At 48.5% G+C, this 27,005-nt stretch overlaps 1 protein-coding gene and 1 long non-coding RNA gene across 4 annotated transcripts in view; one reads left to right on the top strand and one right to left on the bottom strand.

Moving 5' to 3' along the window:
* Nucleotides 1-26,488, top strand: part of LOC121453631 — a 107,085-nt gene extending 80,597 nt beyond the window's left edge. Inside the window, exons 2-3 of the long non-coding RNA XR_005975035.1 lie at nt 22,137-22,153; nt 26,387-26,488. This is a non-coding gene — a long non-coding RNA (uncharacterized LOC121453631). The remainder of the gene's footprint in view (nt 1-22,136; nt 22,154-26,386) is intronic.
* The window catches only part of Fgf1 (fibroblast growth factor 1), a 99,066-nt gene that overhangs the window by 70,474 nt on the left and 1,587 nt on the right, over nt 1-27,005 (bottom strand). The window contains exons 1-2 of one of the 3 annotated variants that reach the window (XM_041660526.1): nt 17,133-17,261; nt 16,614-16,767 (exon numbers count right to left, since the gene is read on the bottom strand). The gene's annotated coding sequence lies outside the window, so the exon portion shown is untranslated. Of the gene's footprint in view, nt 1-16,613; nt 16,985-17,132; nt 17,262-27,005 lie in introns of those variants that run through there. The other 2 variants (XM_041660524.1, XM_041660525.1) reach the window with 2 other exon arrangements.

Genomic DNA, 27,005 nt, shown 5'->3' with positions numbered 1-27,005 from the left:
TGGTTTGAATCTGAACTGGCCTCTACAAGTCTGTGTTTTGCATACTTGGTCCCTAGCCTGTGCTGCTCTATTCGGAGGTTCTGGAACATTTAGGAAGTAGTGCCTCACTGTAGGAAGATCCCACCTGCCCCTGGCTCTTCCTCCAGCCTTCCTTGTCAGCCGTGGTGTGAACAGCCTCAGTTTTATGGGCAGATTTCTCCTGCTATGGTGTCCTTCCCACTATGAGAGACCGAAATCCCTTTGAAACTGTGAGCCTAATTAAGCCTTCCTTCCCTTAAGCATTCCTGTCAGGCCTTTTGGTCACAGCCATGAAAAGGAGTAATTAACACAGCTTGTCTTTTCCTTCCAAGGTTTGTAATAGTCTAAGGATAGAAACCTATTCTGTTGTGTTTATTTTATGTATATGTTCATGGAAGCAGATGTGTGTGTGCATGCATATGCATTTTTGTATATGTGTGAGAGATGTATGAGAGAAGGCCATTTTCCACTCTCTCTCCCCACCTTAGCCCAAAAGATCAGCTAGGGTCTGTCAGTGAATGCTGCACTCACTGACTGGAAGCCACTCATCTCTATCCCCAGTTCCCCCAAATGCTAGTTACAAAAGTGTGCAACCATGCCTGGCTTTTTTTTGGGGGGGGGGGATCAAACTCAAGTTCTCATGTTTGTACAGCAGACTTTGTAGACACTGAGCCATCTTGGGACACCTTAGTCCCAAGAAAAGTCCTTTTATCATTAATTGTCCTGCAGTGCGGCAGGCCCCTGGTCAGCACCAGCCCAGCGCATACCCAGTTTGTGTTGCCATCCAGTCGGATGTGCTATCTGTGATCTTGATACTGAGCAGACACCGCTACATGTACTAAGACTTTGGAATGGCTCCCGTAGCTAGATGGAAATGGGAACGCTTGGCCTTGCCGTCAGCTGTACTTTATTACCCATAGTGCCTACAGTGGTGACTTAAATCCCTCCATGGTTCCACCGTGACATGTGCCAAGAGCTGTGATTCAGAAGAACAACGTTCTCTACATCCAGCTGACAAACTCAAAACGCACCTGTTCATTTAATTGTCCGCTCTCCTCTGCCTTCCCTGCAGCATCGGCCAGTGTTTAGATTAAACACTTGCTCTGTTTCTCTCCTTTGCAGTTTTCCATTGGCAAGAAAAGTGTTTGCCCATCCGTGCCCCCTGCATAGCCCACTGAGTACCTCCTACATGTTTTGTCCGCAGCGGTCTGCTCCCAAAGGCACAGGACCTCGGTGAAGTTAGCTCTTTCTGTGGTCTGCACAGCAGAGCTAGTTATTTCTGGATTGTTCTATAAAACCGAGAGCAATTTAGGATGGAACTAGACAGTCCTGCTTTCTTTCTTCCTTTCTTTATTTGTTTAGAGTGGAGGATAGACAGTTATAAAACACAGCTGCCTCCATGAAAAGGAAGACTAAATTCTTTATGCAGCTGCAAACAACAGAATTATTTAATTTTAGCTCTGATCCAGCCAGCCCAGTTCTTGGGAAGGAAGGAAAAAAAGAACCGCTATCTTTAACCGCTTAGATATGGCTACTCCCCTTTCCCTCCAATCCCAAATGAGGAAAAGGAGTGATAAAGAGAGAGAATATTTTGAGTGGTTTTAGGATTCATGTTCCTTGGTTTCCACAGAAAAGAATGGGAGATTACATCTTAGTGTAAGTTCCCCCACCTTCACAGCTTGCTCTACCCAACATCCTTCCTGTTGAGTCCCAGAAACCAAAGCTCCAAGGAGAGGCCCTCCTGTGGGCACAGCAGCTGTCAAGGGGCCAGGCTTCAAAGAAATCAGTTCTCAGTTCAGGACCCACAGTTTAGACCCAATAGGGATTTTCCTAACTTACCCCCACTGTGGCAGAATTTCACCAAGAACATACTCGAAAGGCGAGTAATGAGTAACACTGAGGAAATGGGAGGATTTCGAGGCATCTGGGCTCTGACTGTTCTGAAGGACAGTGGCAAAAAACCACGCCAGCTGGCCCACGACACAAGGCCCTAGGAATAGTCTCCCCTGTGTACTTAAATGGGCCTTGAATGGTAACATGAACACTACTGTCTGAATGTTGATGTGTCCCCAAATTCACATGGTGAGCTCCCCTCCCCAGTATAATACTAGAAGGTGAGGACTTTTGGAGTAAGTACACCATAAGGGTGGAGCCCACACCTGTGGGAGATCCATCACCCTTCTGTTGTGTGGGAGAAGAAGCCAGCCTGCTTCAGACATTAGGTCTGACGGCTTCTTTATTTTGAACTTCCCATCACTGAGAACCATAGGAAATAAGTCGCCTTTACTTATGAGCCACCCGCGCTATAAAATTTGGTATAGAACCCAAACACAGAGGCAGCTATGCATAAATGTCTCTTCAGAATCACAGTCAGTGCAGAACTGTTGACCGGTGTCATCACAAGCAGAATATCCAGTAGTAGGAGACTCACTAAAAATCCGAGAGGAATATATATGCTTTCACAACTAAAAATGCTGTTTCAAGAGAATATTAAGTAGGGTGGGGATTAGCTGCAGTTTATTGAGTGAAAAAGAAAGTGAAAAGGCCATATATATATATATAGTGTGTGTGTGTGTGATACTATATTTGCTACTTATGTGTGAAGTAGTTGGCTGGTAGATAAAGAGACAGACAGACATAAATACAGGGACAAAACCACAAAGGTATAAATTAACATTATTAATATTTTAACAATAATGAGTATTTTTGTTTTTCCTAAAATTTCTTAAGCTTTATTTTACTTTTCCAATCATAAAATTTACTACTCTAATTATCCAAAAATAATTGTGAGTGACATATTCTCATTAGTCCAGGAAAGTAATTAAACAAGAAGATTTTGAGTATTCACTGTGAAGCAGACACTATATTCAAATCAATGAAAAATTAAAAGTGAAAAGACAACAGATTCACTCATGCTGTGCTGCTGGTAAAACACTATTATGCCCTGCAGTGGTGGCACATGCCTTTAGTCCCAGCGCTTGGGAGGCAGAGGCAGGCAGATCTCTGTGAGTTGGAGGCCAGCCTGGTCTACAGAGCAAATTCCAGGACAGGCTCCAAAGCTACAGTGAAACCCTGCATTGAAAAACAAACAAACAAACAAACAAACAAACCAACCAACCACTGTCTCGTGTCTCCTGGGCTTTTTACAAGAATCACGTGATTTTATAGTGTGCATGCGATTGTGGATGGGGCCACCATGTATGGAAGTCAGACGGCTTTCAGGAGTCGGTTCTCTCCTTCCACCCTCTGGGTCTGGGGATAAATTCAGGATGTCATGTTTGGCAGTAGATGATTTTAATCATGGAACCGTCTTGCTGGCCTCCCTGAAGACTTTTCTGTGCCATTGTTAAAACATGATAGCGGAGCTGGGATGTGTCTCAGTGGTAGAACACTTGCTAGCATATACAAGGCTCTTGGCTAGTTCAGTCTGCAACACAGCAAGAGAAGTACACACACACATGCACACATGCACACGCGCACACATACACAAGCACACACATGCATACATGCATACACACGCGCACACATACACAAGCACACACATGCATACACATGCGTACACACATACACACGCACACATACACAAGCACACACACACATACACAAGCACACATACACAAGCACACACACACACACACATACACACGCACACATACACAAGTGCATTTGCCCCAGTTGACTTTCCACCCCATTTAAAGATGTAAAGGACAGAGATGGTACCATGGTGTAAAGAGAATAGTATTTATACATCTTCCAGAAGACTCAGAGGGGCCAGTGTTGGACAAAAAGTGTACTGTACTTAGAAAGCCAGTGAAGATAGCAGCTGTAGGCAATAGACTATATAGATTCTACTAAGACCTGTGATGTGGGGGCTGGATGTTCCTTTGCTCTGTCTTGTGATTGTGGATACACTCTGCCAGCCTTTGGAGGGAAGACATTCAGTGACTGGCAAATTAGAGCTGCCAGCCTGTTTCCTCCTAGGGCAGCCCTTCTGACCTCTGTCTCTGATACTTCCCTTCAGTATTCCCATTATCTTGTTGAGTCTGTTCTTCTGACAGGGGACAAATTATGGCTTAAACCACCGTCATCGCCTTTGCCTCCTACTGCCCAGTGGCTCCCCACAACAGTCAGAATAAAACCTCAAGTGGTCTGCATGGCCCTATATTGTCTGCTCATTGCATGCCTCGCCTCGCAGCCATTCCCAGACCACTTCCTCCTCAGTTCCTGGGATTTCTGCTACATTCTAGAACAAACCAAGTTCTACCCACCTCAGCAAAAGACGACTCTCTGCCTACTCGTGGCCTCAGCTGTATCTGCTTCCATCGCCTCTCATAGCCTTTGTCTCTCTACCTTGTTGATCACAATCTCCCCAGGCTACGGCTTCCTTGTTCTCTTTCCAACACAGACCTGCCACAGTCTACTAATGTCACTAGATTCTTCTTCAGTGCACTCTGTGTGAGTGTGTGTGTGTGTGTTCTTTCTTTCACCCTGTCCTTGACTCTGCTACAACATGGAGATGGGGGACCACTGCTTCTTCCTCGTAGCCTGTGCAGGCTCAGGAAGTACATGCTAAATAAATATGAAAAGAGAGGATGCAGGGGGAGAGGGAGAAAGACTCCAGGAAGAGGGCTCTCTTCCCAGACAGCCCCGTTTGCTGGGATGGAGGCAGTGTGTCCTGCTTAGTCCTAGCATTACAGTGCAGGTTAAAAATAGCCCCCCTGGGTGGAGTGAGCCGAGAGAGGATGGGGAGAGATAATGAGCAACACAAGCCCGCCAACGCAGCCTAGCAGGATGTGAGGCTGGCCAGGAAGAAAGGGATCTGGATACAGGAAAACCCTGTCAGGGCTGCCACCAGCTGACAAATGGACAGCTCCAGGTTCTTCACCAAGTCCCTCCCTCCATCTGCAGTGTATGAGATGTTTTCTTAAATGTGTTTATGTGAGTGTGTGCTCTGTGCATGTACACAGGTTTGTGTGTGTGCAGGTAGGTACACATGTGTACGTGTGCATGCATACCTATGAGAGGCCAGACGTAGACACGGGCTTCCTTAACCACTTTCCACCTGTTTTTTGTTTTTTTTCTTTCTAATGACAAAGTCTCTCACCGACCTTGGAGCTCACTGACTCGGCAAGACTAGCTGGCTAGCGAGTGCCAGGAATCCTCCTGTCCCCATGCACATCCTTGTATCCCGTCCCACTACTATGTTGGGATTACAAATGTGCCCTATGGTCCCCAGCTTTTTTTTATGTTGGTGATGGGGATCCCAGTGATGGCACGCACTTTATTGACAGAACCATCTCTGCAACCCATGATGCTTTTTAAAATAAGCAAAACAATGAAACTAAAGTCTCACTATATAGTCAGGCAACCTCTAAATCCCAGCTACCACCTCAGCCTCCCAAGTAGTAGGATTACATACAAGAACTGCCCTGTCTGATGAAAAGACTTCTCGTCACCACGTCAGGTTAGATAGGCAAGGCAATTTCCATCTTACAGTCAAAATGAGTTAAAAGATTTTCAAGTCACTTCCTAGAACAAGGGCCCCCACAGCTCTCATCTGACTGCTGACCTCTGAGAAGGAGAGCCGTGATGAGGCCCTCCTTGGCCCATCTTTCTCCTGTCCTCCCCGCAGGGCCCATCCAGCGTGGGATCCAAACCTCCCACTCAGCACAGTAGGCTCAGGCCAGCTACCCCAAGGTGAAGCCGCCCTCCAAAGGCTTGGCTCAAGCTGGGGCTGCGTAAAGCAGGGAGGGTCAGGTCAATGGGTCACTAGAAACAACTGGGACATCGCCTTAGAAACGCCCTCCCTGCTTGCTTGCACTGCCTGCCTCTGGTTCCACCCTGATACAGCTGCGTGTTAAACCCTTAGGCCTCAGTGGGAGGTGGGGGAGTATCAGGGAGGGCCAAAGTGGGACTGGAAGGCTTCCAGCTTCCTTTCGGGAGAGTATCAATCTTCGGTAAGCAGCTGTCTAAAGTCCCAGGAGAGCAGTAGGGTTTGAATCTGTATTACTGGCTGAGCCACAGGGATAAAGGATGAGCTGAGTGGGACTGGGTGCAGCCAGCATCGCCTCCTCCAGACCTCGGGCTGGAGCCTTTGCCAGACTCCATCTCTCGAAGCTGCTTCGGCAGCCAAGTGATGCGCTCATGGTCACCTGGTGCGAGACAGGCGAGCCTCAGACCACGGAGACATAGATCACCACTGGCTGTTTCCAGGTCCACGGTTCTGAGATGTCACAAGGGCGGGACAGGGAATTGAAGCATGAAGAGAGACAGTTGCACTCTGCTTCACGGGGCACCTCCGATCTGACTCTAGCCCTCCCCTTGCGAAGGCTTTCTCACGGAGAAGGAAGCAGAAAGAGGAGTTTCTTAGCTGGAGCCATTAGGAGGGAGGGGGGAGCACCAGACAGGCAATGGCTGTGCAGTCTGCCCCCTGCTCAGCCGTCCCTGTAGTCTTTATCACCCCTTTCCAAATGATCTGAACCCAACACTAGCCTCTGGTACACTGAGCAGAATTTTTAGGGAGGCCCTGTCTTAATGAACCGTGGTTCCTCGGATAGGAAATCCAAAGTCTTTGCATGCATAGCACAAAAGGAACAAAAGCCTGCATGTCCCTAGTCATTGTTAGGAGCATCTAGAGCTCAGTGTGCTAAACAGGGAACCTGCATCTACTCCAGGCTTTGGGCTTCAGCCTTTAGAGAGCTCTTGCAGGCTGTTTCCAGGTTCCTGCTATGAAGAAAAGTCCAGAACGACAATCTTCCATTTTAGGGGGCGCAGGGCAGAGCTGCCGGAATAAGCAGGGCCAGGGAAACCTTCATTGTCCAGTACTTTGTAAGTTTAAAAATGTCCGTGTGAAGATTTCCAGAAACCTTAGGCAGACTGCAGAGCCTGTCATAGTGATAATAGTTCACATGTCATTGAGGGAATGTTAGCTGCTGTCTCTGCATTGTGTATTAAGACATGGTGGATGCTATCACTAACGTCTAACCCTCTGAGATGGGGACAACTGACGCGGAGGCAGCTCTGACAGGCACCGTGGGTTTTACCTGTATTAACTCACATATTCTTGGCAAGAGCCACAAAGGGTGGGTGCTACTGCAATGTTTATTTAACTGAGTCTTAAATATTATTTGGCTTGACTGGGAACACGCAGTTATGGAGTGCCGGATCCAGAGTTTGAACCCAGACCCTCCTACCCTCTAGCTGTGGTCCTCCACCTCTATGCTATGCACTTGAGCACCACAGGCTCCAGAGAGATGGGTAAGAATGGGAGCTATTGGGAGACTTCTTGGCCTTCTACTCGGAGCCCAAAGGCTTTGCTTCCCCCAAACTAGTCTGGTAGAGTGAGGATGAGGTGGATTTACGCAGCCAACTACATGAAAATTTCACTGTTGGGAAGAAACCTTTGAAATGCCTCTACCATTTGGAAATGTCCCACTCCCAGACATAATAGTTAAACCAGAGGAGGAATACTGTGCCATGCAACTTACTCCAAAAAGCCAGGTCACCCAGCCTGTGACTCTGAGAAAGGGACTTGCTCTCTATCCACGGCAAGACTCTGTAGCGTTTGTTCCTAATGCCCACGCTGGCTGTGTCAACTCTATAGGTATTCTCTGCAAGGTACAAGGAAAGCTGCAACTTTAGAGGCACTTTCTTTCTCTAGAGTCTCCAGAGGGCACTTTGCACACACTGGGTGATCAGCATGAGCCACCCCGTTATTCCCATCACCCCAGGGAAAGCCAGATCCCCGTGTCCTTTCAGAGAGCTCAACGTCAGTCGCTTGCGTTAGCTGCACCTCAGCCATGAGGTTATTCAACTCAACGTGAATAACTCACCTAGGATGAACTTTGGGCTGCCTAAAACAGTGGCTCTCAACCTTCCTAATGTTGTGACCCTTTAATACAGCTCCTCATATTGTGGTGACCCCCCTGCCATAAACTTATTTTCATTGCTGACTTCACAACTGTAATTTTGCTATTGTTATCAATCAGAATGTAAATATCTGATAGTTTTGACGGTCTAAGGCAACTCCTGGGAAGGGTTGTTCAACCTCCAAGGGGTCACGAGCCACGGATTGTGAAACTTTAGCCTAAAGTGACTGCAGAGATGACACCAAGCCAGCCAGTCAGAGCAGCCAAGAACTGGCAGGCTCTGGACTCGACTTCCACAGCTTTGCTCTCAGATGCAAAGGGGGTGTAAGGATGTCGGAGGGGGTGGGGCAGGGTGTCTCATTGCTGCCCCTGGCCTTGGCTCTCTTACTCCCAAGATGTATCCATTGGCTCATTCACTCACTGGACATTCTGGCTACTGAGCTCCTCCTACTCTGTCCTAGGTACTGGGGAGGGAGCAGGAATCATGACCAACAAGGACTGGTTCCTGCCTGTGAGGCTTCTGTTCTAATAGAATAGGCAACAACGACGTTTTTAACATTTGGCAAGACAACTACTGCTTGGGGTAAGCACATAGGAGAGACAGGCTAAGACTGGAGTGACGGGAAATCTCTTTGAGGTAAGGCCTGAGGCTGAGAACAAACAAAACAAGACCCTCCCCTATGTGAGGAACTCAGAGAAAAGCATTCCGAGCCGATTGCACAGAGGCAAAGTCTCAGGGGCAGGAAAAGATCAGCAGAAAAAAGAAGGGAGGTCACGGGGCTCAAGTGGAGCACATCATGGCCCCCCCCCCCCGCCCCAAGTTACTCTGTGAATTCATCCTTGTTAACCATCCCCAGTCTCTCTCTTTAAATCCAAAGGAGGCGGGGATTCCTTCTGTGGCAGACAAGGAACGTGGTATAAACTGCATTCAGTTTTTTAGAGCAGACTTTTGTGACCGGTGACTTATTTGTTACTGGTAAGTTTCCCGGGGAAGGGACTGCTGTGTGAGGTAATCTGGCACCTGATAGGGCGCCAAGCCAAAGCCAGCATCCCACTGGGGGGGGGGCGCCCCGCATTGTTTTTTAAATCTTTCTAAAAAGGCGGTCCCTATTTAGCCCAGGCTGGCCTTGAACTCTGGTCCTTGAGGTTTTACCCACTTCCCGACTCTCTTGGCTTCCTGTCTACAGGTACAGTGTGATGGGATACCCTGCCCTCCTACCAGCCGTGTCTTCCCTGCCTTGATGGGCTCTACTTAGTCTGTCAGCCAGAATAAGTCCTCCAGGCCTTCAGCTGCATCTTTTAAGGCATTTGATACAGCAGGAGGAAAAGCAGTTGATACACTGTGCCCAACTGTCTGCTTTGACACCCTCTGCTGAAGGAGCCTCATGGCTGGAACACGGTTCTCCTCTCTTAGGCTCATGTAGCCTCTTGAAATCAAGGAGCTGGCATCCAGGGCTCCTGGCTGCTGCCCATACCAGCCTCTCTAGCCCTGTTTTGAATTGAGTTTCTTTATACACAGTCATAACCTTTAAGATGGGGTTCTCAACCTGGGGGGGGGGGTGTTGTGATCCCTTGGGGGGTCTGATATCAGATATTCTGCATGTCTGATATTTATATTACGATTCCTAACAGTAGCAAAATTATAGTTATGAAGTAGCAGTGAAGTAATTTTTTGGTTGGGGGTCACCACAACGTGAGGATGTATATTAAAGGATCGCGGCAATAGGAAGGCTGAGACCACTGTTAGGCTTTCTGTGACGTCACAGCTTAAGCCCCTGTGATGGCTGTTTGTGGTTAGCATCTTGACACACTTGGGAAGAGGGACCTCACAGGAAGAACTGTTGCCATCATATTGGCCCTTGGGCACATCTATGGGGGCATTTTCTCAACTGCTAAGTGACAGAGGAGGGCCAGCCCCACTGTGGGCAGTGTCGTCCTGTAACTGGTGGTCCAGGCTTGTATAAGGAAGCTAGCTGAGCAGAAGGGCATGAGCCAGTCAGCATCCTTCCTCTGTGTTCTCTGCTCAGTTTCTGCCCCCGGGTTCCTGCCTTTCTGCTTTGGCCTCCCTTGAAGACAGGCTATAACCTGGAATCCCCAAATTGTTTTTAGTGTTTATCCAGCAGCAGAGAAGCAAATGAGAACAAGACCTAAACCTTTACTAGCCCTTCTCCTGTGCAGCCCCTCTTTCCTGTCTTCCAGCCACACTGACCTGGCTTTGGCTCCTTGGTAACCACATTTCCTCGTACCATGTGACCTTCCAGAATCCTCTGCACTTCTCCACCTCCCTGATAGCCTTTCAGATCCCAGCTCATGCCAGCATCCCCTCCAGCACTTGTGCCGTGTGCTGTACAGCTGACTCAGGAGAGATTGAGATCCACACCTCCATCTACAGCCTCTCGTGCTCAGGGAACTATGAGCCCCAGCTCTGCTGGAGTCCCATGTTTGGCATGCTTCCTGGCCGCAGGAAGTGCCCACAAGTGAGCTGCATGAACTCGACATGGTCATTTCCAGCACTCATAAACCTACCACAGCCTCCACTTCAGTTCTTCCTCCTGCCTCCTTTCCTCTTCTTCTTCCCTCCTCCCTCCTTCTCTTCTGTCCTTCCCTCCTGAGCCTTGGACCTTTTTAGTATTCTCAACCTTTAAGACAACAGAAAGACACAGAGAGTAGAAATCTTAATGTCACTCCAACTTGGCGCGGTGTGTTGAGCCTCACCTAGATCCTCTCAAGGTCAGAGGCAGCACTAGGAACATGGCTTCCTGCAGTGTGACTTGGCCAGGGCTGCTGGGTAGAGTCCACAGAATGGGTGAGGAAACAATGGAAAGGTGTTTTCAGGTTGGTTCCTCTGAGGGCTATGGGAGAGACTCTGCTCCAAGCCTCTCTCTCTTTGAAGCTGTGTCTCCTCATACCCTCCTGCCTCTGTATATGCCTCTCTGTGTAAATTTCTCTTCTTTATAAGGACATCAGTCATTTCAACAACCTCATGGTAACTTGGATATCACTGAGAAGACCCTAGCTCTAAATAGGGTCGCATTCTGAGGTTCCAGGGGTTGGGATGATTTCAGCAGTGAACTTAACCCATGACGCCTGCTTGCACACACCCATTTCCTCGCCCTTCTAACTGATTGAACGCAACAAGGATAGGGGGTGTTGACGGAGGCCAGTCATTCATTCCTGGCTGCTCAGACTCAAAATAACCACACACACAGAAACTATAGTAATTGCAATACTGTTTGTCCAATAGCTTAAGTGTATTTTTGGCTAACTCTCATATCTTAAATGAATCCATTTCTATTAATCTGTGCATCCACCACAAGGTCGTAGCCTACTGGCAAAGTTTCAGTGGGCTCTAGCGCAGCTACATGGCTTCTCCCTGACTCTGCCTGCTGTCCCTATATATCTTTTCCAGCCTGGCTATATTCTGTTAAGCCCTTGGCCGGAAAGCAGCTTCTTTATTAACCAATGGTATTCACAGCATGCAGAGGGGAATCCGACATCAGAGGGGTGTGGGAACATGTCTTCCTCTGGAGAAGTACTTAAGTGAGCCTGGGAAAGGTGGGCAGGACGAGAATGGGAACTAGGGAAGGACGCCCCACCTAAGAGTGAGAAAGGAGGGCTGAGCCTATCTCACAGAACAGCCTCTCAGATATACATTTGGGCTCTGCTAGTCGGCTAGAGACTGAGTTCCAATCCCAGCTCTGTAGTTTCCTGGTGGCAGACCCTTTTTTTGCATTAGGGAGATGCGTGCAGTAATAGCATCTACCTTGTGGCATTGTAGCAAAGGATTCATGAGAGAAGAGCACCATGGGAGCAGGATGGTGTCCCAAACAGTGTTGTTATAATAGGTGGAAAGTCTGTCAGGCAAGTCGGTGTGACAACGAAGAGGCCAACTGTCACTCACGCCACACATACGACTGTGTTCCCCTTACTACTAATAAAGAGGGAAGACCTGCAGTGGGTAGCCAGATCCAAGCTTTTCTCATCGTGGCCGCTGACCACAGGCATAAGATCAATCTGGGTATCACTGAGGAAATACAGAATCCTGAGTCCCTCAAGAAACACTGAATCACTTCTATGCATAGGATTTAGAAATCTGACTCCCCACCCCACTCCCTTTACAAGGCTAAGGATTAAACCTAGGGCCATGTGCAGGCTAGGTGGACCCTCTCAGCTATACCCCCACCCTTCTCTCTATCTTTCATTTTGAGATAGTCTCTTCAAATGCCCAGGCAGGCCTGCACCACTGAGTCCAGCCAGAATGGACCAGAGTACAGTTTCTGGAGGGGTAGGGTTGTCATGTCCTTGAATAACCCTCCATAGCAACCCAGCCTCCTATGAGGTAGGTATGCCTTTTCAACCTGTCGGCACCAGCAGCATTCCTTGAACAAGGTTAGCGAGATGGTCTTGAATGGTGATGTGGACACTCAATCTCTGCCAGTTACATATGGATATATTCTTCAGAAAAGTCAAATCTTTGACTTAACCATAAACTTGCCAGATTAAGACACTTTGTTTTAGATTATCCACTCTTCCTGTCTCTACAACAGAGGCTTGCCCAATGTTACCCTCAGACTTAGCTCAGGCAACTCTAAACTTAGTCCTGGTTCAGCAATCTCTTCATGCCTGAGTCTGTTTTTAGCCCCATTTCCTGTATTCTTGAGTCTCACCCACTTCCTGGCTCAGGAAAACTGGGGGCCACAGTGCCTGTGCAGCCTGTCTGGTTTCCAAAGGACCTGTCACCCAAGGCTGTCAGTGTGCCCAACCCTTGGACGTTGAGACAGGTGCTGTCATCCACAAAGTTCATAGTCAAGAATCATATATTACATTACAAAAAAGAAATCCCCCCCAAAAACCTCCTCATAATGTTTTAAGTGAGTTTATAATTTTATTTTATCTATCTATCTATCTATCTATCTATCTATTTATTTTGTTTTTTCGAGACAGGGTTTCTCTGTAGCTTTGGAGCCTGTCCTGGAACTAGCTCTTGTAGACCAGGCTGGCCTCGAACTCACAGAGATCCGCCTGCCTCTGCCTCCTGAGATTAAAGGCGTGCACCATCACCACCCATCTGAATTTATAATTTTGTGTTGGGATGTATTCATGGTTCTTTTGTGGAGTCCATGTGGTCAATCAGCTGCATATAAATCTTCAACTTTGAGACGCTGCCCATGACGCAAGCTAGGGTCTTGCCATATCTAAACAGTGGTTCCAAATTCTAACCTATTCTCTAGGGTCTTCAGATGTTGCTAAATTCCTGTCACTAAGTTCCACCTGTCTCTTAGAATGCCTCCCCAGTTAGCACAGACCTGTTGGAGAGCTTGGCTGACTCTGCCCCTCCAGCTGTGGGACCACCAGTAAATGTCCCCTCTATTGGACCTCAGTCCTGCATCTGAACCAGCCCATGCTTCACTGGGCTGCTGGAGAACTTAAAGCTGAGCCCAGTGGCTAAATACAAACAGGATGAGAAACATGGTTGACAAGGACAATAGCTGTTCTGTCTCCAGATCATCGCAAATGCAAACAAAGTCCCATGCCAAAGCAAAAGTGCCAGAGGGTGGCACTTGGGGCATCCCACCCTCCTCAGCACTCAGTATCACTGGCTGAAAGCTAAGCAGTGTACTAAGGCTGTTACTCATTTGATCTTGCCCTTAGCAAGGTTAGCATTTTGTCACCCTTTTTATAAACGAGGAGGCTGAGAGGCAAGTCACAGCACTAATCAGTGACAGAGTCAGAGTTTGGACCTCCAGCTGCCTTACTGCAGAACTCATACATTTACCCACCTTGTCACACCTTGTCACACCGTTTTTCTCACGTGTGTGTGTGCTGTGTACATGGTTATGTGTATGTACATGTGTGTGCAGGCACATGAGTATACATGTATTCATGTGTATGGAAGTCAGAGGTTGACTTTAGGTGTCTTCAATTGCTCTCCACCGTGTGTGTGTTTGTGTGTGTGTGTGAGGGGGGGGTTGTGTTCATTCACGTGTGAGTGCAGGATTGCACTTGCTATGGTGTGCTTGTAGAGGTCAGAGGACAACTTTAGATGTTGGCCCTTCCCTTCCAACTTGTTTGAGATCAGGGTCTCTCTTTGCTGTTCTCGGTGCATATGTGGACTCTCTAGCCCTCAGACTTCTGGTGGTTCTCCTGTTTGTGCTTCTCACCTCACACAGGAGCCCTGATATTATAGACGTGTGCTGCCACGCCTTTACATGGGCGCTGGGGGAGGGGACCCAAACTCAGGTCCCTATGCATGTGTGGCGGTGAGTATGTCCACTGAGCCATCTCCCCAGCCCCTACAATGCTTTGTCTCACTGTGATGTAAGAACTGAACCAGCTGCTGTTCCTGCCTCGCCTCTTTGTCTGCTGTTCCTGCAGTCCACTCCCCTAGAGCCAGCTCCTGCCTTCTGCCTTGGGTTAACTTTTCCCCAACCCTGTCACCTGGATACTCAGTGGCTCCCTTCCCTTCTCTGTCTGACTGAGCTGGAACCAGTCACCTCTGTTCTGGGACACCTTGGTCATTGATGAAAAACTGCTTGTTTGTGAATCCTTTCTTAAGGAAAAAAGATTTACCCACTTGTAATCTTTGCACAGTGAATAGAGATTGGCTTTATTTAAAACAGGGTATGTCCATGGCATGAATGACTGTGGTCTCCTGTCTTAGCAACTTAAACCAAGGGGAACTGTGTCAGTTAAGCAATGCCTTGACAACAGGCAGAAGTGGGTATACCCTCTGCCCTCCTGGCAGCTGGTACACAGGGTGGCAGGTCCTTGATTGTTTACTTATTCAGAGTCCACAGAATGCATGTCCTCAGAAAGGCTGGCTTCAGCATCTCTCCCCAGGCTGGCTATCCCTTTGCTAGTGTAGACGAAGTGCCCACCTGCCACACTCCCGAAAAGAGCATCGGCATGGGTGGTGCCACTCATCTGAGACCCAGACCACTTAACCATGTCCTGCTTTCTCAAATCCTTGAAAGAACCAGGCAAGGACATGTAAACATGAAACTTTTTTCTTAACTTTTCATGTATTTCTTTTAGTGTTTCATCAGCAAATCTGTGTGTTTATACTTTAAAAGGCAGTGACAACCAGGAAAAGTGTTCCCGCTTTCTCAGCATAAACTGTTGAACTTGTCTTCCAAGATGCAACTTTTAGAGGGGCCTTTCCTGGGAAGCCTTCAGTGGAGCTTGTGGCTGTGAATCAGAGGCTCCATCAAGCCACACTGTTCATACAGGCAGCAGTCCTTATGAGGGCAGCCCACTCTTCCTGGCTACCACTACCCCCAAAGCAAGGTCATTTGTTCTCAATCGTGTGTGTGTGTGTGTGTGTACACAGGTGTACATGTGCATGCAGAGGCCAGAGGACAACCTCAGGTGTCATCCCTCAAGAGTTGCCACCTTAGGTTTTGCTTGTTTGGTTTTTGGTTCCTGGAGCTCAGTGAGTGGACTAGACCGGCTCGCTGGCTGGCATGCCCCAGGGATCCACCTGTCGCTGCCTCCCTGGCACTGGGCTTTCAAGCATTTACCTTCTGAACCCAACTGAAAAAATAGCAACAACAAAATCCCCCACGCCCAAAAGATAGTGACTTCTGGAGGCCCAAATCAGGCTTTCAAGATTGCGTTTTGCCAGCTGAGCAACCTTTTTAACATTTTGCCACAGTGCCAAGCCATGGCAGTAACCGGGAGTGAGGGAGCAGGGCAGCCTCTCTTGGGATGCCTGTCTTCCTCCCACTGCAGCATGAGGAGCTAAACCTCCATCCATGACATCCCCATAGAAAGGCAAAGCAAAGGTGCTGGTCACCAAAGCAGATAGGAAGAAAGAGAAGAAACAGCGGATGCTAAACAGCCTAAAGAAGGCATGAAGGCTTACATTCAACTGAGATATAGGGAACTCTCGGGACTGAGGTGGGAGGTGAGGTCTTTGTAGAATGGCCCTTGACTAAATACCTGAAATTCCTCCAGGAGCACCCAGAGGTCTGAGAGTCTCAAGGCCTCCTGTCCATGAGCCCTGCACACTTTAGGTATGTAAAAGTCCCTTGCACACTTTGGGTATGTAAAAGTCCCTTGCACACTTTGGGTATATACAGTCCCCTTGGGGGAGCCTGAGGGAGGAGTCCTGAGATGAGCCTGCGACTGTGAAAGAGGATTAGGAGGTGCTGAGTGGCTCAGGTGCCAGGGCAGGGAGCATCAGCACCCACCCTATGAAACCCTCCAGCTGCTCTATGAAACGGCCGATAGAAACCTGAACTTCCCACGGGTTTTCCAAGGCAGCCGAGTTTCTAGGCTGTTGGGTAGAGAGAGCATGACACAGCAAGATAGGGCCAGCCAGACCCACTGTGGCCATAGCTTTCAGCTTCCCACAGCTCCCAAAGGCTGCATCCAGGGCTTCGGTCTATCGTCTCCCCACCCCCTCTGCTCTTCTTAGCCTGGCGCTGGAGGAATGATGATGATAGGGCGGCCGGGTGTAGGATTACTTCTGCAGTCTCTAACCTGTAAGTGCTATTTTTCCATGTCTGTGCTCTCAGCGGGCCCTTCTTCCAGAGCCGGCTGCACCCCAGTTCAAGCCAGCCATAGGGGAGCCCATCCAAGATACTGGCAGGCATGCTGGCTCCCTGCTAACTGTCCAAAACACCTCTCTGTCCCTCGTTTTTTCCCTTTCTACTAACTTTATACACACTCTGGAACAAAACAGCCAGACCCAGCTCTGGATCTAACACATTCCCTAATCCTTACCTGAAGAACCCGCAGGCTGGCAGCTCTCCTCACTCCAGTTGCTCACAAGGGGGTTGGAACTCGCTCGCTCGGTGGCCTTTGCTCTGTGTATCACGGTTCCGGTGCCGAGACTGTCCCTTCAGCCGGCTCTCCGAACCTCAGGATTACTGCAGCTCTGTGTGGGGAGAGGGACGGGCTGTGGCATGCACATCAGGTTGCTGGACCGCCTCCAGACACTATGCCAGTCCCAGAGGGCTGTGTGGGAAGCAGGGAGGTGGGTGGGGGAGCGGAGAGCGCTGGCCTCTAGGTCTGCCTTTGGCCCTTGTTCGTCAGCCGGTCAGCCGGAGGGGCCCCGCCTGCAGCCCACCACCCAGCCGCACCCCACCACGTCAGTCCACGTGAAGCTCTAAGTGCCCCTAGCTCTTGACGGTCTGCAGCAGACCTGGGGACTGCAGAGATGGCAGACAGTGACAACAACTATCTTGGGTGTTATTTTAGCATGGTTTGTATCGGGACAGAAGCCCGAGCCCAGTGTATTACCGTCTGAGCAGAATCCTGTTTATTTTGAAGCCTCTGTCACCAGGGAAACAACTGGTAGTGTTGAAAGACATTCCTCTAAAACCGGGCGGCTAGCGAAAGGGAGCCCTTTTCTGTCCTGTCATCGGTCCCCACGCATGGTGTAAGTGTCTGTCTATATGTCTACACCGTTCCCAGAGCCAAGCCCTATTGAGGGCATTCTGTGGAGCTAGGCAAGGAGTGGCCGCCTGGTTAGGGCTAGGGAGGGGTGTCAGAGAGTGTCCCCAGCATTTGTCATTACAGTTCCCATCTATCCTGGCTAGATTAGGGGGTCCTCAGGTGAGCCTGGATCCTCTTTAGTGAACCATAGATGTCATCTTCATACCATAGAGAAGGAAGGAAGGGAGGTTGCCTCGTAATACAGATGACTCTGGCTTGAAGGTAGAGAATGAAGTGGACTCAGAAGACATGGATCAAAGAAACCGGCTGGAACCATATGATTAATTGTGGCTGATCATTGACGAAGAGAACCTCCCTTGCACAGGCATTTCAACCTGGGAGGCATGAGTGAGCATTCATGCGTGTGTGGGCTCCAGCCTGCTCACCTATTGGTTCAGATAGAGAGAGGCACGTGGACCTGAAGGAACTGGCAATGTACTCCAAGGTCTCTCTCCCTGATCAATGTAGTCGATCCGGGGTAGTGAATCCAGGGAGGGCAGGATGCGGGGGAGGAGAACAAAGTCTGAATTTGAAACTCACACATTTTGAACACTTACTTGGTCTCTAGCTTGTGGCACTAGTTTAAAGGCTGCAGAGTCTGTAAGAAGTGGGCCTGGCCGACAGAATGAGGTTGGTAGGAGCAGGTCTTTGACCATTGTACCTACCCCTGCCTCTGGTCTAGCTCTCTCCACTTCCTGGTCCGTACCAGGTGGCAGCCACCCCTCTGCCTTCCTGTCACCATGCCTTCGCCACCACTGATGGACTGGAGTGTCTCTGAAACCATTAGCCACCGTGAGCCTTTCCTCACGCAAGTCATTTCTGTCGGATATCTTGTTATAGTTAACAGTGGGGGTGGGGGGGTCTCTTGGCTGAAAGAGCAACCGGGGCCATTCCTGGGCCTTCAGAATGAGGAGTCCCAAGGAGCTCGGCTCCTGAGGCAAGAGGCTCAGACATGACATGGCTCTGACCATGGGTCTGTCAGAGGGGACTGGTTCTCAGAGAAGCCCTGCAGAGGAATGCCATCACAAATATCAAACCTCGTCTTCCTGGGAAGAGCAGAAGAAATCTAGGCTGGCTAGGTCCCTAACTAGAGGGGAACCTCCTCCAACCCCTCCCACCTTGTCGCACACAGATTTCTGGCTGTGACTGAGGGTGCCATGTGCAGCTACCCTCACGCGTGCTGCTGTGTGTGAGCATGGGCCCAGCAATGTTCTTATTCAGGAGAATGGGTCACTTGTTGAAATCCAAAGTTTTCAGTGTGGAAATTACACCCTTGAGATTCACTCAGATGAGGGCAGGTGCCAGGCGTTTCTTGTTCAGTCTATCAAGCCGAGAAAGAAGAGTTCATTCTTTCAGGAAATGACAGTGTGCACATTTTGGATTCTGCAGGTTTGATTCAGGAAGCCACAAGCGTTGAACCTAAACGGTGTTTATGGTGGTCTGGATGGGATGTCCCCCATAGTCTCTGGCATTTGGATACTTGGTTGCCCGTTGGTGGTGCTATTTGCTTAGGCTTAGGCAATGTGGCCTTGCTGAATGAAGGATGTTGCTAAGGGTGGACTTTGAGGGTTCAAAAGCCACATATCCCTGGTTGTCTTGCTCTGTGCTTCCTGCTTGAGGTTTCAGAAGTGAGTGCTCAGCCTGTTGCCCCAGCTGCTGCCCTGCCCGCCTGCTGCCCCGGCTGCTGCCCTGCCTGCCTGCTGCCCCAGCTGCTACCCTGCCTGCCTGCTACCATGCTTTCCTGCCATGGTGGTGATGAGCTCTCATCCCTCTGTAAGCCTGAATAATCTCTTCCTTTTATAAATTGCCTTGGTCATGGTGATTTATCACAACAATAGAAAAACAATACGATGTCAATGCAGTAAGTGTGTGTTTGAACAGGGGCAGGTCAGCATGCCGGTGGGTCTGATCTGAGAACTGTGCAGCTATGGAACGGAGCCACCTCGTGGAAAATCTTTGGGATATTGTAATGATGCGCTCAAAGACCCCTTTCTGAACAAAAGACACAGACCCAGCGTTCCGCCCAGAGTCACTGTGTGACTAGCCCTCTCTCTCCCTGGTTTAGTCTAACACTCACTAACCTGAGCACGCTATGTTCTTGGCCACTCCTGGACAGCTCAGCTCTTCCAGGCTCCTTCTTTCCTAAGGACCTCAATAAGATTTCCAACTTTCGGCCTCCCTGCAAACTTCAGAGCACCATGGCAATCAAATGTTAGCATGCTCAACTTGAAGGTACAAGTGGAAGCTGTTATCTAATTTCTCCATTGTATCCACTATCACACACCTCACAATGCAATCCCTAATGACTGGCGTGTACTAATTTCTGTGCTGTAGTAAGTGTTTAGCAATATTATGGTCCAAATCCTGCAAAAAGGACCTTCAGTTCTTTAAGATATATTTATAATATAGTTCTCTTAATGATGACATTTAATTTTTTTGCATTTAGCATTTCTCAATTCAAATGTTTATTTCAACATGTGTAAAGGATCTATACCTATCTTGGAAACAATATGCATGGAGTTTTTAAAATCCTGAGTGATGTCTCTTGGCCCAACTGTTACCTGGAGTGGGAAGAGACTGTGAGATTCCCCAGGAGGAAAGTCTGGCCCTAGAATAGACCTGAGCCCTGCCCCAGGAAATAGTCTGGGGAAAAAAATAGCTGTGAAAGCCACTTATTAAGCACCCGCGATTCTCTAGGTCCTTCTGTGTGTGACAGAAATCATATCTTCTCTCCAACTTCTTCAGCCACTTTAAAACCCTCCTCTGTCACAATAAGACCTTTTGCAGAAACCACATGCTTCTGTGGAGGTGTGGCCTGAGGAAAACAATAGATCTTTGAGGACAGACCAAACTCCTGGTGGGGTTATCCTCAAAGATGCAAGCTTGTCCAGAATTATCTAAGGCTAAAGTGCTGGGGCTGTTAACGGAGGTGCATCCTTCTTCCGAATCTTAAGAGCCAGACTTGGCCAGCACTCAGGCAGTTGCTTCTACAGAAACTGGCTCCAGACTCTTAGGGAGAGCTCTAGAATAGTGGTTCTCAATGGGGCAGAGGCCAGGCACCCCCTTTTGTAAGCCACTAATGCTGCCACCTTTTAATACAGTTAAAAGTCATGTTGTGGTGACCCCCAACTATAAAGTTATTTTTGTTATTACTTCATAACTCTAATATTGTTACTGTTCGGATTCAGACGATAAATATCTGCGTTTTCTGAAAGTCTTAGGCGACTATGTGAAAGGGTTGTTTGATCCCCAAAGGGGTCGCTACCCACAGGTTGAGAAACACTGCTTTAGAAGGTCCATAAAAGTAGAGGACAGCATTTCTTTTCTTCCTCTCTTCTCCCCCGACCCCCAACCAATTTTATGTTCAGTGCTTCTGAACAGCAGACTCGGCACCCTCACTCGGGTGGTGTGAAAGAGACACCCATGCCGCATCGGTTGGCAAGCTTTAGAAGGTTGCCAGGAAGCACACTTTCTTCCTCTCAGGCAGAGCAGCCGCCCTGGCATCTTCTCCTGGACTCTTAAGGCTGACATTTCAGAGTGGCCTCGGCCTTTCTCCCTCCTTCATCCTGTTCAAATCAGAGAAGCCGCTCCGCGAGGCTCTGTCAGACTCATGGCATTTTCTTCCTAATCTCATTTTGACCTTGTTCAGGGCCCAACAAATCCTAATCAGCTGACAGGCGGAATCAGATGCTGAGTGCAGCTCTGCAGCCAGCATTTCCGCCTGATTATACCCAACCGGGGCCACTCAGCAAGGGCATCCTGGCCACCTGGTGAGTCAGCTGCCAAGTGGACAGGGAAGCACAGCAGACATTCTCAAGAAACTGCATTAGTTACCCGAGGCAACCTCAAGGGCAGACACATCAGCAGAGCTGGAGGGTACACCGGGTACAGTAGCTCACAGAAAGGGGTGCTTGGCCCTGCCTCACTGTTACCCAAGAACATTAGCCAATTTTTTTTCAGCAGCTATAGGCGGGACACTTGAAAAGGGCCCCTCGCACAAGTGAGCTGCTTCAGCTCCGTTAGGACCCCCACCCCCACCCAGTGCTTCTTCTAGTTTCTTTTTTCTTTTTTTGGAGACAAGGTCTCCTGTATCCCAGGCTGGCCTCGGACTCCCGTGTAAGCTAAGAATGATCTTGAACTCCTGACCCACCTGCCTATACCTTCCGATTGCTGGGATTACAAACACATAGGCCATTACATCCAGCTTCTGGGGTGCCGGGGAGCCAACCTAAAGCCTTTAGCATGTTTTGGTACAAAATTCCACTCGATTCCCTGGGCTGGTTTTGAACTCAGTGTAGACAGTCTTTCTGCTTTGACATCCTACTAGCCGAGAACTACGGGTCTGCTGTACTGCCAAATCCAGCCTGTGTGATTACACTCGGTATGCCGAAGCTCTTCTGAGAACATAGAGTACCAAAGCGTGTAAAGTGGCCCTCACCAGATCAGTCCTCCCTGAAGATGGCCAGGGGTGTGGGATTTGGCTCTCTCAGGTAGAAGGTGACTTTGTGCCCATGGCTATGGTGGCACGTAGCGAACGGCACGCTGTGCGTTTACAGCGCTCTTTGCTTATTTGTTTACGCACAGACCTCCGAGCCCTTTGAGGTAGTACAGGGCCTGGAATCCCAGCAGTCCGGAGGTGGGAGCAGAAGACAGGGAGTTCAAGGCTAGCTTGGGCTACAGAATGAGATTTGGGGACTTTGGTCTAGTTCATCCAAGCATCAGTCTCTCCTTCTGGGCTTATTGATTTCAGTAACTTCCCTTTAACTTGTCTTCCCGTCTTTGTCCCTTCGGCCCCATGGGACCGTCCAGAAGACCCTTGCTAAAAGGTAAGTCAGATTGCATCTCTCTTTGTTCCGAATCGTCTGTCTGGTACCCTTCCTTTGCACCGAGAACAAAGCCAAGCTCACGCGTCCCACAGCATCTCTCAACTCAGCCCCTGCTCACCTCTTCACTCCTTGTGTTACTTGTACGTTGCTCATTGCATAGTGCCAAGCCTGCCCAGAGGGACCCAGCGCTTTCTTTGTAATGGTGCTTTGGTTTGCAGTTTTTTCTGTGTTGGATTTAAACCTTCTCAAAGTCTTTGGGACAGAAAGAATCCAAGTATTGTCAGCTAACATGGTTTTTCAGCTCCATTGACCCAATGGCCAGGGATGAGAACCTTTCTGCGTTAGGGGTCCAAGGGGAAGCCCATGAGAGAAACTGCTGTCCTTAGCACACTGGGAACACTGAGAACTGAACCTGGCACAGCTGTCTGTCGCTGGGAGTGATAAGTGTGGCTGGAACACCCTGGCTGTGCTGCTGGCTCAGATGCAGGTCTGGTGCTCAGATCCCTGCAGTCTGGTCCGCAGCAGGCTATGAACTCTAGACCATCTCAAGCCCCTGAAAATCTGATGAAAGTATGAGCCCATCCCCCAGAAAAGCAAGCATGTTTGCTCACACACACATTTTTACGTTTCATTTCGGAAAGAATCAAGATGCCCCAAGCCCAATTTAGTCTCACGGTAAGAATGCCTCGTTTGGTAACCGCCTTACTGTTTGGCAAAACAAACAAACCTATCTGGATCCCTAGTCTGGACCATTTAAATGAACCAGAAGCTTGCATATAAAAGATGATAAACCTTAGGGGACTGTCCTAGGGAGCACTACAGCAGAAGTGAATGAGATGAATTGACAGTGAGCGTTTACAGAGGCATGATCTGAAATCCAGGTGGAAAGAAAGCAATGCAAACAACACAGCCTTTAACCGGACCTGTGCAAGGAGGCAGGACGTGTCCTGGACCCTTCTTTTCCATCTATGGTCTTCCCATTGGCTGTCCCCACACTCTGCGGGAGAGACCTGAACTTACCAGAGCACAATAGACCTCACCTTCAACTAACCCCATCACTGGGTTAAGATCCCACTGAATTGCCGTGCTGGCTAGATTTTTATTTTGTTTGTTTGTTTTTGTTGTGGTTTTTTTTTTTGTTTGTTTATGTGACAACTTGACACAAGCTGGAGTTCTCTGGGAAGAAGAACCTTGATTGAGAAAAATCTATCATTCAGATTGTTTGTCGGCACCTCTGTAGAATATTTTTTTAAAAGTTAATATTGGGTGTGGGTGGTGCTACCTCTGAGCAGGTGGCCCTGAGCTGTTTTAGAAAGTGGACCAGGCAAGCCACAGAGAGAAATCCTGTAGCAGCCTTCCTCCATGTCTTCTACCCCAGTGCCAGTCCTGACTCCTCTCAGTGATGGACTGGAATGTGGAACTAGGCTGACATTAACCTTTTCCTCCCCACGTTGCTTTTGGTCATAGTGTTTTCCCATAGAAATTGAAACCCCAACTAAAACAATTTCTTAACATTTTATTCAGATATAACTCACATGACCTACAGATCACGTGTTCAGCATGGTGATCTTACTATAGTCACAAACCTATGGAGCCATAAGCACAGTCACTTTAGAATATTTTTGTCACTTCAAAAGAAACTGTGTCCCTTAGTGGTCAGCTGACATTTCCCCCTTCCTATCAGGCTCAGACAGCCACAGAGCTCCTTTCTGTCTTGAAGATTCCCTCTCCTGTCTATTTTGTATAAATACGATCATTCAATATAGGGTTTTCCTCTTAGCATAATATCTTCAAATTTCAATAATATTGTAGTAGTATGTATCAAAATTTATTTCTTAATTTTGCTGCTGAATGTTTCATTGTAAGGATACACCACATTTTATTCCATCCACCAGCTGATAAATATCTAGGGCTATATATTATAAATAATGATGCTGTGAATATTTTTATGAAGATATGCAGTGTTTTAGAATATTTTATGTATATGCATGTGTGCCTGAGTATGTATGTATGCACCACATGCATGTGGGTACCTTCAGAAGCCAGAAAACAGCTTCTGATCCCATTAAGCTGGAGTTACAGGTGGTATACAACCACCTGATATAGGTTCTGGGAACTGAACCCAGGTCCTCTGCAAGAGCAGCAAGTTCTCTTAAGCCCTGTGCCATCTCTCCAACCTGCAGAGGTTCATCTTTTTAGTATTAACCTAAGGATTCAGATGCTCAGAGGAGCGATCCTTAGAGCACACACTTGTGTATGTGCATGTATTGTGTGTATGCATGTGTGTATGTGTCCCCGCATCATAATCATATGCAAAAAGCCGGCAAGCATGGATGCTAAGTCCCTCAGATTGCTTCCTTTCCGTTGGAACCTTCTGGGTGATCCTGGGACTTGACTCAGTCTCAGGTCTCCAAGGGGGATTATGTCATCCCTAGAAGGAAGGTGGCAATGCCAGCTTGTGACCCTTACAGGGCAGTGTGAAGATAAATGGAAGAAGTCCAATGGGCTCTACTCTTCCGAGAGTCCATATGAATAGGCTAGCGTGTGCTCCCAGATGGAGGGTGTTGTTGGCTCCCAGGCACCTGTTGCAGCTCAGAGCCCATGGCTTGGGGCTTGAGAGCATGGATGGTATTAGTCTCCATTTATGATGACATTAAGATGTGGTTTCTCTTGGGATTAGAATCTGGTCATCTCTTGAATCCCAGAGACTATTCCCTAAAGAAAAGCCTAGCTCTTTTCTGCTTGACCATGCTGGGCAGGGCAGGGGCAGGAGAAAGGGCAGGGTCCCATCTAGTGACTAGTGCCCAGAGGGTCAAGCTTGAATTCTAAAACTTATCTTTGAACTAGTTCTTGGAATGATCACCCTACCCTGTGATCACCCTTTTCTCTGTAAAGTACCTTGTTCTCTATAGAACCCTAGAGTACCTCCTTCCATGAAAGTCCTTCCGTGATCCCTTGACTTCTGGAGAGGGGTTGAATCCAATAAGGCCTCCTGTAGAGAGGTACTGAGAAGTCAGGTGATGGAGAGGTGTCTTAAAACATCTGAGGGTCCTATGTAGTCTACCAACTTCCTTGGGTCTCTTGGGCTTTAAAATCAGGCCCCAGGAGATGGCCCTGAGAGGCATCTCTATGTTAAATGGAACAGTAAATGAACTGGCAGGCATGCCTGGGGCACACCCTAATATCACTATTCACTGGTTGTATGAGCAAGGGCATGTACCTCCCCCACCTGAAATGACTTAGTAGTAGGGCGTGCCTGGTGGGCAGATTCACTGTGGAGACTTCATGGGATGTGCTACAGGGGCTCTGCCTGCATCCCGAGCTTTACCAATGTTCGCTTTAAAGTCAGAATTGAGGCCCACGAGCAGGCCAATGTTCTGTTGGTCAGTTAGTTGAACTCACTTAATTGGGCACCAGTTATGCAGCAGATACTAGCAAAAGGCCTGGGAACAAAACTTACCTTTCCCCCAAGGTTGCAAAATTCAGGTGGAAAAGAAACTAAACATTATGAAGTTTTTGTTTGTTTGGTTTGAGACAGGGTCTCACTGTGTAGCTCTGACTGGCCAGGAACTCACTATGTAGACCAAGCTGACTTTAAACTCAGAGATCTGCCTGACTCTGCCTCCCAAGTGCTGGGATTAAAGTGTGCACCACCATGGCCAGCTCCTCAGACTTCTTAAAGAATACATAAACAAACAGCAGTCCTGACAATGCCGTTCAGGTTCAGAGAAGAGAGACGGCAAAAGTGTCTGGAAGGGTTGGGCAAGGCCACAAGGAAAGCAATACTCTGAGGTGAGCAGTTGCAAGGCAAGATGAATTCCATCAATAGAGCGGAGGGAGGATTGGGGACAAGGGGAGTGGAGGACAGAGTAACATGTACGGCAGAGGCAGTGAGTGACAGCCTAGAGTAGTCAGGGCACAGCGCTGGTCTAGACCTGAGCCAGCATCAGCTTTCTGGTGTTAGTTCCTTCCTCACTGCCAGGGGTCTCTGGGTACGACAAGGCAGGCATCTCTTAGTGATCTGTTCTACCAATAATTACTCTTCCTCTGAAACTTCTTATCAATAACTTCTTATCAATTTCCGTATGAATGAAAGGAGAAGGGAGACCGAAGTTACCATTGCAGAAAGAGCCACATAGTGGCAACTGTTGGGCTCCTGTAACCAGCCCCCTTCTCTGGGGATGAACACTTTGATTGCCTTTGGGGGAGTCACCCTTGTTACTCTCAACCCAGGTGGCGTTGGAGAAGATGACACCCCCACTCCACGGCAGCAATAGATGCAGGCCTTTCCACGTTGGTTCTGTGAGACCCAAGCCTAAGTCCAGCTGGAGCGGGATGTCAGTGGGATGTGGACTGAGTTGCTGGCAGCCACACTGCCACTATCACGGCAAGTCCTTCTGGGAACAGAACCTGACCAGGAGCCAAAGGCGAAGGATGGAGAGAGAAGGACTCAGGGTATCTTCCCACCTAGCGCCACTGTACCAAAGCCTCGGCTTTCAACATGAGGGGAGATATACCATCTTTTTGCCCAAGTCTCTTCACTCTCGGTTTAGATTATGTTCATTGACAGAATCCAGATTTATGCAAGTATGTGGCTCCTGTTGGGGTTTTGATGACGTCTTCTTAGCATGGATAGATGCAAACCATTGCTCAGAGTGGCCTATGTCTGCAGTAACAGAACCCATGTGCTGGGCATAGCGGCCCCTGTACTCATCCTCAAATGGTGCGCTCGGGGTTGCAGAAGGCTACACCAAGATGCAAACTGCCCTTCTTTCTCCCTCCTCTGCTCACCCAGGAACTCTCCTCAGACTCCTGACTTCATTCCTCCTTTTCTTAAAGTAAGGAGTTATTG

This window comes from Microtus oregoni, unplaced genomic scaffold (assembly GCF_018167655.1).
Source record: "Microtus oregoni isolate MIOR12 unplaced genomic scaffold, Mior012 000011F_ref0000422, whole genome shotgun sequence".
Classification (NCBI taxonomy): Eukaryota; Metazoa; Chordata; class Mammalia; order Rodentia; family Cricetidae; genus Microtus; species Microtus oregoni.
Note: the sequence above shows the minus strand (reverse complement) of the source record. Positions and strands in the feature narration are given on the sequence as shown.